Source organism: Dama dama, chromosome 5 (genome assembly GCF_033118175.1).
Source record: "Dama dama isolate Ldn47 chromosome 5, ASM3311817v1, whole genome shotgun sequence".
Lineage (NCBI taxonomy): Eukaryota > Metazoa > Chordata > Mammalia > Artiodactyla > Cervidae > Dama > Dama dama.
This window is the reverse complement of record NC_083685.1, coordinates 32,729,223-32,743,429: the sequence shown is the minus strand read 5'-3', so window position 1 is coordinate 32,743,429 and position 14,207 is coordinate 32,729,223. Positions and strand designations below refer to the sequence as shown.

General features: G+C 39.1%; 1 non-coding gene across 1 annotated transcript; it reads right to left on the bottom strand.

The window, feature by feature from the left end:
• Positions 1-3,780: 3,780 nt before the first annotated feature.
• Positions 3,781-3,887, bottom strand: LOC133058032 (U6 spliceosomal RNA). Its single transcript, XR_009693158.1, has one exon. It is a non-coding gene; the product is annotated as a U6 spliceosomal RNA (small nuclear RNA).
• Positions 3,888-14,207: the final 10,320 nt, after the last annotated feature.

Here is a 14,207-nt window from a genome sequence, read left to right as displayed (position 1 = left end):
ATCTAGGTGAACTCTTTTTTTTTAAGGTCTCAAAAATTCCTTGAGATTTCTGTACCTGTTAGTGAGATAACCTTTTTAGCTCATTTGATAAACTTACTGGAAACTTAAGAGTTTTAAATTTCTGGAGGAGTCAGATAGAGAGAAAATATAATTGTTCTGTTTATAACGTGTAATTTTACCAAATTATTTTTATAATTAGTTTAAGAGGAAGGTTTTTTTTTTATTTCCAGAAAACACACGATTTAAACCTGTAATTTTTCAGATAGAAACCATAAAAGTTATAAGCATATTCACTGGTTCATTTAGTCCTTTGTTAACTTTTGTGAAGTCATCAGGTTTTTTATCAGAATACCAAGACATATCAAAATGTTAAAAACTCTATATAATTTCTAGGATATCTGTATTAGTAACTTTTTATACATTATAACATGAGTGGATTTATTACTCGTTTGATAATCTTTTTCATGTAATTTAACCAACCAAATAAACAGTTTAATATCTCTCTTTGGGATGTTTCAGGGGCCCTCTGAAACACCCCAAAGTTAGCTAGATGTCAAAGAAACTTCAAAAGAATTCGATTCAGGAAGTTTTATCGAAAAGATCAATTAAAAGCTTTAGAACATTTGGTCAGATTCAGTCAATGTTGATGGGTGTATCATTTAGCTTGTAGGTATGTCACAATGGGCGCAAATACCAAGGCTCAAGGTCTAGTGAAAGTCAGCTCTGCCATCTTGGACCTAATTGGCTCTAACCAGTTTTCTTATGACCGTGTCATTTTTAACAAAATCTATTTATTTAACTAACTATAATCCAATTTTACAAAATCCTGATCATGCATAACTCTTTTTAGTATTTTTTTATACTTTTTTTTTACTGAAAGCACACTTCCTGCTTTTTTTTAGCAACCAAGAGCTAACTTTTATATTAGCATTTTATAGATTGGTGAGCATAAACACCAGTGATAATTTTTAAAACCCTTGCTTTTTTAAAACATTTTAGGATGGCATCAAACATTATTTATTTATAGTCCCAAATCTCTTTAGTTTTTTTGTAAAAGGATATCAGTGTTTAGTAGTAAATGTTTTAAAATCTTATTTCATTTGGAAATGACCTAATTATTTAATAGACCTTTAATACTTAGTTTAACACAACCCTTAGAAATTTAAGTTACACCAATTTGGGGAGACTATTGTAGACAGATATTTTTAAAGAATAATTATTCTTAATAGAGTTTATATATAAACTCATACCTCATTTACATTTTTTAGAAGTTTTTTTACTCGAGGTAATTTCTTTGTTGACAAACTTGTAATAGGTATAATATTTAACCTAGGCACAATGAAAATATTTTACTTGATGTTAATTATTCTAAGACATGTCTATATTAGATAGGTCAACAAAAAACATTAATATCAGGTATTTAATACTGAATATTTTTCAGTTCACCTGAACCTGGAATTTATTGTTTAATTTAGAATTATTTGATTTGTAAGCACTTACCTTTAAGCCAATTAAATAGAGCTCATTTACAAATTAACCTAAAAAATATTACCCAGAGACAAAAACATACCAAGACATATTTAGACAGACACACTGTAAGATCTCACTTTATTTTCTAAGTTTGGCCATGAATTAGATATTATAATATAAAATTTACTAGTTTATAAAATAAGCTGAAATAAATAACATTTTTAAAGGCTTTTTTTTTTTTTTCCTCAGTCTCAGGAGTTAGAGATGGTCTAGATAAGTGTTCCTGAGAGCCCTGGTCTCAAGGCACAGGGAAAGAAAATCAAGCTCTAACAAAATGGTGGCAGGTCTAAATGGTAGCCAAACAAAGCAAAATGGCCATCACAAATCACAACACAGAACAGAGTTAAAACACACACATATAAACCTGGCAGTCCTCATCAGACACTCTCTTAAATACAAGAATACAGTCTCTCAGAAAACCTTTTATAGAGACACAAAACTTCAGATGTCTTCAAAGATTTTAAAAGGAGGAAAGGAAGCCAGGTTGAAAGAAGGGGGAGGAGGCGGGAAAGAGGGGCAAAAGGGGTGGCCTTACAGACGTCTCCTGCCACCTGCAGACACCCAGGCGTTACGGGACTTTTCCCTGGGCTTCCAGAAAAGGGAGGACTGGAACTCGGCCCTACCAGAAACCAGACCAGAAAATTCGAGTTCTCTGCCAAGAGGAGGTGATCAGTCTCCAATCCTCAGCTCAAGCTGAGGCCCTTCGACCAGATTCTTGCGTCCAGGACCGGGGGACTAGAAAAACGGGAAGGATAGGAAGGACTAAGGAGAGGAAAGAGAGAGGGAAGGGGAGGGAGGTCAATAAAGTCTCTTGTTCCTTACCGGTCGGGGCACTCTGGCCAGTTGTCCGCGTCAGGAGGAGACCAGGGACAAAAGGGTCCCAGTTGCGGCCACTGGGTCTGGTCCATTGGCAGGCAAGCTGGCCCTTGAGTACCCCGAGTGGTCAGGATGTCAGTCTCAGCGAAGAAGATGTCCCTTCGTGGTCGCCATTTGTTGCAGGAAGGGGGACCCCTTCCAGGGCCCTAAACTGGGCTCTTGTCTAACACTCGGAAATGAATTGTCTGAGGAGACACATGCTGACAAAGCAAGAGATTTTACTGGGAAAGGGCACCCGGGTGGAGAGCAGTAGGTAAGGGAACCCAGGAGAACTGCTCTGCCGCGTGGCTCGCAGTCTTGGGTTTTATGGTGATGGGATTAGTTTCCGGGTGGTCTTTGGCCAATCATTCTAATTCAGAGTCTTTCCTGGTGGCGCACGCATCGCTCAGCCAAGATGGATGCTAGCAAGAGGGATTCTGGGAAGTGGACGGACAGGTAGTGTCTCCTCTCGATCTTTCCCGAACTCTTCCAATCTTTCCCGAACTCTTCCAGCTGGTGGTGGCCTATTAGTTCCGTATTCCTTATCAGGATCTCCTGCCATAAAACAACTCATGCAAATGGTTACTATGGTGCCTGGCCAGGGTGGGCGGTTTCAATCAGTGTGCTTCCCCTAACATGCACACGCATCTCTTAGCCAAGATGGATTCTACTGAAGAGGCATATGGGTAGAACATCTCTTGACATCACTCCCCTTTGACCTCCAAGGAGCATTTCTGAGCATGTGTGGTCAAGAAGCTCTCCTGACTTTGAGAATGAGAAAATGTAGTTTAAGCAGGGACCAGCCTCCTCCTTTAATTGTCTTGCTATTCTCATCTTGGAATTTCAGTCCACGAGGAATAAAGCTCTAATTGTTTACCCTGTGCGGGAGGCAGGGCAGATGGAGATGACATCTATCTGCTGCCTCAATGTGTCCGAAATCCTATATCTCCTTTCATAGCCACAAATGAAAAGTACTACAGGAAAGCAGGGCAGCTATGAGGACCTCTGGGACTAGAGCCAGGAATTTTGTAGGTATTAAGATTCTCTTGGACTAGCCTAACCCTGGGCATCAGCCTCATCTCTCAGGCTTTCTCCTTGTGAAAGGTGACATTGATGGAGAGACCTCTGCAGGCAAAAGCTTGTAATCCCACGAAAGAGATGAAATGGATAATTCCTCATCACTTTCTTCCAAAAACCCACCTAACTTGGCACATCCCTGAATCAATCTCTGTGGCCAAGAAAATGGACCACTGATCCTCACTCACTGTGTCACTGTGTCATGCAGAGGGGGGTTGTCACCCAAAAGGAGAGAAGGGGGTCAATTACAAGCAATCTCTTCAAGAAACAACTCAAGTGTGATTGATAACTATGCAAGATTTTTTTTTTTTTTTTTTTTTAAATATGGAACGCTTCACGAATTTGCGTGTCATCCTTGTGCAGGGGCCATGCTAATCTTCTCTGTATCGTTCCAATTTTAGTATATGTGCTGCCGAAGCGAGCACAAGATATTTTTTTAATTATTTATAATTCACTTATGTCAATAAACAACAAAATCATCTACAATTCCAGTACTGAAGCTCTAAGCCACCTCACAGAGGAATAATCAATAAAGCATTAAGTTAGTCTCAGCTTGAATAAAAAGCTTCTTTCACTGTGCCAGTTCTATGATGCTAATTTGTCTCATCTTGTGTTCCAGTTGACTCCATATCCCATACCAGACCTTATGCAGATGTTCCCTCCCTGTGTCTATCTGCAAATGCTGAAAATTTCACACTTGGCTTTTTACTGTAGTGATTGCTGCTCTTAATTGTCTACTCCAGAAATTTTTGCAAAATTGGAATAGGACAAATTTACACATACAGTTATGGAAACGGTCAGCCGTGATCTTTATCACATACAAATCACACAATCTACATTCAACTTGCTTAGTTTTGAAAGTGTTAATAGTTTTTCTAATAGAAAAAGGCCTTGTGACTAACTATAAAATTCAGTTTCAATTCAGATAGCACCACCTGCAGAGTCATTATGAGATGATGCAATTCAAAAAACCAAGCAAGCATAGCATTTCCTTGGAAGAGTCAGAGACAGACTAGGAGGTCAGATTCTCACATGTTTTTTTCCAGCCCTACTTTTACCCACTGAATTGCAGTTTTATACAAACATATTTTCCAGAAAATTTCAATGTCTAGGGCCTCAACATTTCAAATATATTCATAAGCCTTGTAACATAAAGACTTAGCTTAAAAATGTAGAATAGAACCTAAAGATATTAAGATATTTTACAACTTTCCTCTTATGTGTCAATGAAAAATTAATCAGTCAATCTGAGAAAGAAATGGAAAATTTTATTCGAGCCAAATTTGAGGATTGTATCCTGGGAAGAGCATCTCAGAAAGTTCTGAGCAACTCAGAAATCTCCAAGGCACAGGTGTATAAGTTTTTGGAGATAGAGAGCTATACATCAAATGATGTGTTAATGTCAGTTTACATCATCCAGATCTAATCATCATCATGGTAGGGATCATCAAATGAAAAGATCAAGAAGTAATGTTATCTTCTCAGGAATTGTTTTGCTGATGGTAGGAGAATGTTGCTCTTTATGTTGAGCAAAGGGCAAAGAGGCTTCCCAGGTGTCACTAGTGGTAAATAGCCCACCGCCAATGCAGGAGACACAAGAGATGCTAGTTCGATCCCTGGGTTGGGAAAATCCCCTGGAGCAGAGCGTGGCAACAACTCCAGTATTCTTGCCTGGAGAATCCCGTGGACAGAGGAGCCTGGTGGGCTGCAGCCCACAGGGCTGCAAGCAGTCTGATGTGGCTGAAGTGACTTAGCAGGCAGCAAGGACAGAGAAACATTTTTAATGTTAAAATTTTTTGTCGTGACATAAAATATGAATTTTATTTCCCATATGCTGCATGACTTTCTTTAAAAGTTGACAGAAGTATTGCACATTTGGAAAAATGTCCAACAAAACTTGAGCAGTGAACATTTAAAATGGAAAAAAAAAAAAGTCTTTTCTTCCAAGTTATTGCAAATTCATGATGTAGCTGCCTCCAGTCTCCGGGAATGGTTAAATCTTTTGGTTAAAGGAAATATTTATTGGTTGTTCTCTACAACACATTAAAAATGGTTCCCTACACCTTTAACTGTTAATTAGCTCAAATATTTGGTTCAGAAACCACAGCCCTGTTTAGTGTGACCTCACTGGTATGGCATCTGGGCAATTATCTTTGAGATAATGAGCCTTTTCATCCATAACAGAACAACAGCCTCTCACTTGGATTGCAAAAGATCAGAGCCAATCTGCTGCACACCAGGGTGCCTGCCATCCTCTTTGTATTATACCTTATTTTCAAACTAACCTTTCACATTCTGAATTAATTAAAGTGTTTTCAGATTAAAAATTAATGAATTCACTTTAGCATCATTTGGGGGGATAATAGGCACAAAATATCATCCAAACAATGTTATGGATCCTAATATCACACTCTAAAAGAGAAGGAAAACCACATTGCTTAAGGCATTTTCTGACACATGCCCTAGCCTCGTCAAGTCCTGATTTGGGTTACTCAGAAAAGTAAAGTCTCAGGAAAGATTGATAGAGTGTGCTAAATGCTCAATTGGCATTTTGATGTAGTCTCATTTTGTTCCAAAATTAATTCAGAGGTTACCAAGTTTTTATCAGGTTGTGATAATAAAATCCTTAACCTTTGCCATCAACCGCTCCTCTTTAATCATTTCTGTAAGGCGAGTGCAGAGAAAAAGAGAGCGAGCCGGGCAGTTAGGCAAGAAAAAGGGAATTTATTAGAGGGGAAAGAGAGGGTGACTGGCTCTTAAGGAGAATCAGCGTTCTCCCTTTCTGAGTCCTTCTTATACCCCACCAATGAAAAATTCCCTGAAGGGATGGTCACGTAGTGGGAGGTCTGGAAACTGGTGGTCTTGCAGCTTTGAGAAGATAAGCGCCAGTGAGATAACAGGATGCCATTTGGGCAATTTGGTCAGTCTCACAGATCATGGTGATTTTATTCTTCGTTTGCAAGGTCCAAATAATGAGCCATCTTATCAATGAGACCCCATGTGGGCCCTATCGATTTCCTGCTTTGCCATCTCACCTATGCTTCAACATTGAATGCGTCTTCCCTTCTTAAATAACATTAAAGAATATGAAGCCTTTTTCTCAAAGGGTCAAGCACTCCTTCTCAGAAATTTGTTGGAACCTCATTTCTTTAAAAGACTTCATGAAGCTTAAGATGAGCACATTCCATGTAGGTATATAGTTTTAAATATATGTATTTAGATACTTATTTAAAAAAAACAGCAAGGAAAACTTTATTGCAAGTGAAAGTTGCTCAGTCATGTCTGACTCTTTGCGACCCCATGGACTATACAGTCCATGGAATTCTCCGGGCCAAAATACTGGAGTGGGTAGCCATTCTCTTCTCCAGGGGATCTTCCCAACCCAGGGATTGAACTCAGGTCTAGCCACGTTGCAGGCGGATTCTTTACCAGCTGAGCCACAAGGGAAGCTAAGAGGATCCTGCAATGGTAGTCCTGCAGTAAGGGGATGTTACCAGAAGGGAACCACTTCTAGGACCCAAGAATGGGCTCTTGTCTAACACTCAGAAAAGAACTGTCCGAGGAGACACGCATACTGACAAAGCAAACGATTTTACTGGGAGCCTAGGAGGAGAGTAGCAGGGTAAAGGAACCCAGGACAACTGCTTGCCACATGACTCGCAGCCTCAGGTGTTATGATAACGGGGTTGGTTTTCCAGGTTGCCTCTGGCCAATCATCTTGCCTGTGCTCAGATTTGTTCTGACCCAAGAGCCTTCCTGGCAAAGCACACATCTCTCAGTCAAGATAGTCTCCACCTGTGAGGGTTTCTGAGAAAGTGGCAGGACATATTATGGCCTGTCTCATCCCTTCTTTGGGCCCCTCCCAATTTCTCCCAGTTAGTTTTTGGCAGCAGCAGCATGTTCCTGATCAAGACTTTCTGTTGGGAGACAATTCATGCAAGTAATTATCTTTATGCCTGGGCAAGGCGGACAGTTTTGATCAATGATTCCCTAACAGAGAGAAATTGGGCTCAACTCTGAATGGAATAAGAACAAGAGAAGACTTATCCAAGGAACAATGTAGGGTCAGTGGATGGAAAGTTATCAAGAGAGGAAATACCTAGGCTCGAGAGATTCTTACTAGATTGACTCAGCTTTCTGATTGAAGGTAGAGCAGAGTGATGAAGTATCCAGGATGGGGAATAAGGGGTTTTATCACATACAGAGGGTGAGGAATTTTTGATAATCTGATTTAACAAGATTCTTGATGAACCTAAATTAAATCATCTAAGGACAAAGCCCAAGTTCATGGCCTCATCTCTTGAGGGCTCAGAGAATCATGACTCAAGCTTAGTGGGAGAGTTTTGGTCAGTACTAGAACATCTTTGTATAACATTGAAATACTACAGCAATCAGTCTTCTTACTGTTTTATGTCTGACTTGACTTAATAAGAAGGAGGAATGCCAAGAAGAGGGATGCAAACCACTCTGCCACCATTCCTGGTGTCTTAGTCAAGCTGCTTTTGGTTGTAAAATACAGAAATCCACTCAAATGAGTTCAGTCACAAAGGAGCAATTTTTTTAAGAAGCATCACCTACTCAAGGGTCATGAACTTGAGCAAACTCCAAGAGATAGTGGAGGACAGAGGAGCCGGGCGTGCTGCAGTCCATGGGGTTGCAAATAGTCAGGGACAACTTAGCAACTGAACAACACCACCACAAGTGTAACTGAGCCTCATGAAGAACTAGATCTAAGATCTGGGGCAAAAAAATCAGAATGCAAAACATCTCTCTCTCTCTCTCTCCACCCCTGCTTACACACACACACACACACACACACACACACACACACACACACACACACACACACACCCATGTTGTTTCCTACAGGCTTGTTTTTGTCTCTAAGAGCAAATCTGATTTAACCACTCTGGCTTGCTATTCATTACTGCCCTGAGCTACTTTTGCAAAGGAAAATGACTGCATGATATCAAGATGCTTGTTGTGGTCAATGTCTATGAGCAGGAGGATAAGGACTGCTTCTCTGAGAAGGGAACGTGGCACCAAAACAAGCTGGTCCACTGCATATGCACATTGTACTGGCCAGCACTGAATGCCTGTGAAACGTGGCACTCAGCCTAGCAGATCCAACATAAATTATGAAAATTCAGGTGTGCCAGAAGGCAAAACACTAACAAGGGACCATTTATATGGCCTCAACTAATATATGTTTATGCCACATCTAAATTTCTTTCCTATATCTAAACTAGAAAAATATCTAGTACTCATTTTGCCATTGATAAGCTTTAAATTTCCTAAGGAAGGAAACAGGAAAGAGGAAAAGAAGAGAATTTTTATCTCTCCATATCAAAAAGAGACCTATTGCTCTTAGTTCCATGTGTGCAAGTAGGAATTAGGAGTTAAATTCAGCCAGAATAATGATAAAGCATCTTTAAAAAATCACATCCAGAAATCTGGCTGATTAAGTCACATAAAATTCAAGTAACTCCTTTGCCCTTTTAAGAAAACTTGTTTCTGTCATCAGCTAATCTAATAAAAAGGTTTTTGCTCACATTAGAAGTTATTTATATGCTTATTTTATAATTCTAAAACATGTGGCAGTAAAGTACACGCATAAAATAAAATAACTAGAAAATGTTAATAGTTGATTAACCATTGAATCTGAAAAGAGCCATGAAAGAGAGATTCCATTTTAATGCAGTCAATTCAGAGATTTCATTCTGTTTCATTTCTTCTTTTTTAACAATACATTCCTGCTTTTGGCTATTACTTTTAAAGACTTGAGTTGAACCTTGCAGGGGTTATAACTTGGCATTTTATGACTTTTCCTTGGAGGAGGTCAAACGACAGGAATTCATGCTTCACTCACCCCCAAGAGGCTAGGCAGTAAAGGAAAAACACACCATGAAGTCTCAGGAAATTCAAGATCCCAGTCTGGAAACCATGTGCAAGAGATACAGGGAACAAGATTATGTGTGTTTTATATGTGATACTAAGTTTTCCTACAAGTAATTTTAGCTTTTACAGGAAAAATTGATTCCATGCAATATTAAGTCAGATTAATATTCATTCTGTGACATTTCCACAGCAGGAAACATTGCACACTTTTTCCCTTCCCACCTTCTACAGCTCTTCTACAAACCTCCAAGAAAACCTTGGGCTTTGAAGTCCATGACACTTTGTGAATCTCTCCAAAATGCAGACCCCATGGTCATGGATAAAAATCACAGGGTACAATATCACACTATGAAGCCAATTCTTGTGGTTAATAAATAATTGATACTGTACTTACACTTCCTGGCTTCAATACAGTGCTCGCCAAGAATTGTAAGTCATTATTTTCCAACTGCTGGATGCTGGGTTTGTGTGAGTGTGTGACTCTGTTGAATAAGCCATAAATGGCACATTCTCACTCTTTCTCACACCCAGTCCAGGAACCTCAGCAAGGCCCCAGGCCTGCTCCCTGGTACCCAAATGTATGTCTTTTTTCCCACTGTCAGCACCCTGGTCCCAGCCCGTCACTGCCCCCAGAACTATTACAGAGGCTTCTGCTCTGGCTCCTCACCCTCCTGTGTCTCATTATTTGGATGCTGGAATGATGATCTATCCTCATTGACCTGGAAGAAAGTCCAGCCTCTCCAAAGCTGTGGACATCATTTCCTGTTATCTTACTTCCCTGAGTTTCTTTTTTAAAAAATAATCAATTATTAAAACCAATGAATACATCTACTCCTATTAGTCTGGAAGAGCTTACAAGTACCCCACAGTAAAGAGAGGTCCTTCTTCAGCTAAAGACTACTGAAATTACCCTCCTTGTACAAGCATTCTCATTAATCCACTGGCATTTCACTCAGAGAGTCCGCACAGATGGACTTTTTTGGCAGCCTGTGATGACATTTTTTTTTCTTATTGCACTAGATATCTTTGCCAGAAAGGGGTCTCTGCATTGCATTGAGGGGTCTGAGAAAAGTGTAATTCTGCTATAATAAAAATGGTAACTTTGGACAGCAGTGTATCATATGTTTAATAAAGGCTATCGGGGTCACACTTCCTCAGAAGGCTCTAGGGGAGAATCTTTTCTAATCTCTTCCAAGTTCTGGTGCCTCCAATATTTGTTCATTCATAGCAGCTTGACTCCAGTTTCTGCCTCTGGCTTCACATGGCCTTCTGTGGTTTTTTTTTCCTGTCTCCTCTCTTTTTATAAGAACATTTGTCATTGAATTTAGAGTCTGGAAAGTTATCTGGAATGACCTCATGAGTCTTAATTTAGGTATGGAATATCCCCTGGAGAAGGAAATGGCAGTCCACTCCAGTATTCTTGCCTGGATAATCCCTTGGAAAGAGGGGCCTGGTAGACTATAGTCCATGGGGTCACAAAGAGTCCTCAGAAATGACTGAAGCGACTTAGCACGCATACACACATGCACTATTATGGCTTCCCAGGTGGTTCAGTGGATATAGAATCTGCCTGCAATGCAGGAGACACGGGTTTGATCCCTGAATCGGGAAGACCCCGGAGAAGGAAATGGCAACCCACTCCAGTATTCTTGCCTGGAGAATCCCATGGACAGAGGAGCCTGGCGGGCTACAGTCCATGGGGTCGCAAAAGAGTCAGACACAACTGAAGTGGCTGAGCATGCATGTGCAGCCTTAATGTATATTTTTAACATTGATAAAATTAAAATATCTGAAGCTCTGAAAAACCTCTTAACTTGGGGAAGAATTTTTTTAATCTTTTTGGCATTCTTTGTGCAATCAGTATTTAGGATTTCCTTTATCCATTGTGTTACTTATTACAAAGAAGGGTGATCATTTTTGTCTGTTTGTTTTGTGGTCTTTTAACTAGTCAAATAAGTAGCTAATTTATATTACTTGCCCCCTGCAGGCATTTCATTACCACATTGAAAAGGTGAGAAAATAAGATATTAATATGCATAGACACTTTGCTTAAGCAATTTAGAAGTATATATACAACAGGAATTCTTTCCAGATCTTCGCCATCTCAAAGCTAAAAAATTATATTGAAATTCAGCTATTTAACCTTCATAAATGAAGTAACCCGCATAGCTAACATTAAATGTTTGATTTAATTTACTGGTGCAGGTAACTCACTGAGAAGGCATTTAACCTTAAAGTTAATGATATCAGATCTATTCCACAGTGTATGTGCCTCCAATTGCTTTCTACAGCACTGCACAAACTAATATTACATTCTCATTTTAGTAATATCTGTGGGCAGGGGGGAGACATTATCCCCAATTATAACCTATACAACACATTTGTCAACTTCAGCTTCCTTCAGTTTCAAGAGCTGTAGGTGAGGAAAGCAGGGGCAGGACCAGATGACCTCAGAGGGTGGATTCAAGGAGAAACCCCTCAGAGCCAAGAGGGAAGGTCTGCCTCAGTTGTGTCTATGCCAGAGAAGCTTCCTTTTTCCTTTCCATATTTATACAAATGCCACCTTTAGGATGTGCAGGGGCTTTTTGCTGGTGTATGGAGATGTGTTTCTAAATGGGGGTGGGGAAGACTACGAAAGTACTAGACATCTTTGGAGAATTCACCATCATCTCAGAGGGGGAAGTCCTTTCTAATCATAATTTTAAAAGTCCTCAGATTTTTAAACGGTTATCCACTTAACTACCTACATAGCAAATAACTGCATGGCAAGATTCACCAAGCAAAGTGAACACATGAAAAACTGGAAGAAAAACACAACCATGTCATAAAGGTTTATGTCTCATTTAATACACAGAGTTTCCACAAATCAGCTTCAAAAGTCTAATGGCAATTAGAAAAGTGGCAAAAAATATGAGCACGTAGTTCACTTTCAAAAAGTAAATATCCTTCTTAAATAAATGAAATAAGTTCCAAGTTCATTCATAGTGGAAGTACAATGGTACCAAGATAGCAGTATTTATCATCAGATTAGCAGGGACCCAGAGGTTTAATAACATGCCGTAGGTGATATAGAGCAACAGACACTGGCATACAACGCTGATGAGTCTACAGTTTCAAAACTTATATGGAAGATAATCTCAATATACAGCAGATTTACATATGTATACATCCAGAAATGCTACTTCCAGGAATATATCCTATAGATGTACTCATGCACTTAGAAAAAGACATTCACTGTAACATCTTTTTTTAAGAGCAAATTGAGCGAGCAACCTAAAAGTTCACATAGAGTGCTTTTGTTAAATTAAGGCACATACATAAAGGAATACTATACTGTCATTTAGATAAAGTTCTTTGTATAGTCAAGTAAACTGACCATCAAGATATGCCATCAGATTAAAAAAAACACAAAGTGTGAAGCAGTATGTGTAGAATGCAGATGTTTGTGTAAAAAATAGGGAAAATATGAAATAATAAAGTTAACCAAGAACAAATAAAAGACACATAAGGAACTGATAATATTGGTTTGCTGCACTGAGAATTGTATGTCTGAGGGAGAGTAATGGGAGGAAATATCTATGATGAATATCCTTGATATTCTTGCATTTTGAAGTATATAATTACTATCTATACAGGAAATAATTTTTTAAAGTCAAAAGAAGGATGCCATCACTATTTTACATAATAAAACAGGTAGAGGTTCTATGAATTTCATCTGTTAAAAGTCTCTTTAATTCTTATCACAATGGACAAAGATAATCAAAATTATTTTTTGAAGGAAAAAAAAGGAGGAATGCTCTTCTGTTTGAGCTGCTTTTAGAAATTGTCTTCTCTGCAGAATCCTAAATGCTTTTTCTCCACTCTCCCACTCCATCCCTCATCTTCTCTCAGAACAAGACGTCATTGGATAGCTTGTCTAGAAATACAGGTAAGGACTTCCAGCCTTTGACCAAGGTTTATGTGGAATTAGCTCAGGCCTGCTCAATATCAAGTTGTAAGCTTTATTGGGACACAATTACTGTATCTCTCTTCACAAAGAGAGGCCTGGTCTAACATATGGTCTGACACTAGAAAAGACCATTTTATTTTTTAAATGGTTATTTATTTTGACTGTGCCGGGTCTTAGTTGCAGCATTTGGGATCTTTGATCTTAGCTGCAGTAAATGGGATCTGGTTCCCTGACCCGGTATTGAACCTGGGCCCCCTGCATTGGGAGTATGGAGTCTTAGCCTTTGGACCACCAGGGAATTCCTGGGATAGAATGATTTAAGTGGAGCCATGTGGAAAACTGGGGACATAAAATGAAAGAATCTTTTAACATCAGGTTAGAAATTTGAAGTGAAATTAAATATTCTTAGTTTCCTATTTTCTTTATGGTTAATTTTTGTTTTTTGATTGTTTGTTTGTTTTAATATGAAAGCTCTTTAATTATTGACCAGAGGAAAATGTTCAGTTCTAAGTCAAAGAGCCATGGATTCTTCCCCAGGGTTAAGCCCAGGAGGAAGTTGGGTGGCAGGAGGAGGCAGGAGCTGATAGCAAAGGTAAATGTAAATAAGGTGGGTGTGTGATTATGTCTATGTTGAGTGTGGCCCAGAGATGAAGGGTGTCTGGGATAGTGGGAAATAAAATGCGACCCTAATTATTACTAAAAAAAAATTATCGCTAAACTGCTTGCCTATTTTTGAAAACTAAAGTTATTTCCAGTCCAACAGGATGGCAAGATATTTGTTATCATAATTGAAAATAGGTAGTTTTTAAATACCACCTGCAATAGCAATGGAGCAAGCTGGGAGTGTTTAGTGAAACAGTCAACTACACAAGAGAGGAGATACCGATAAAAATTAGAA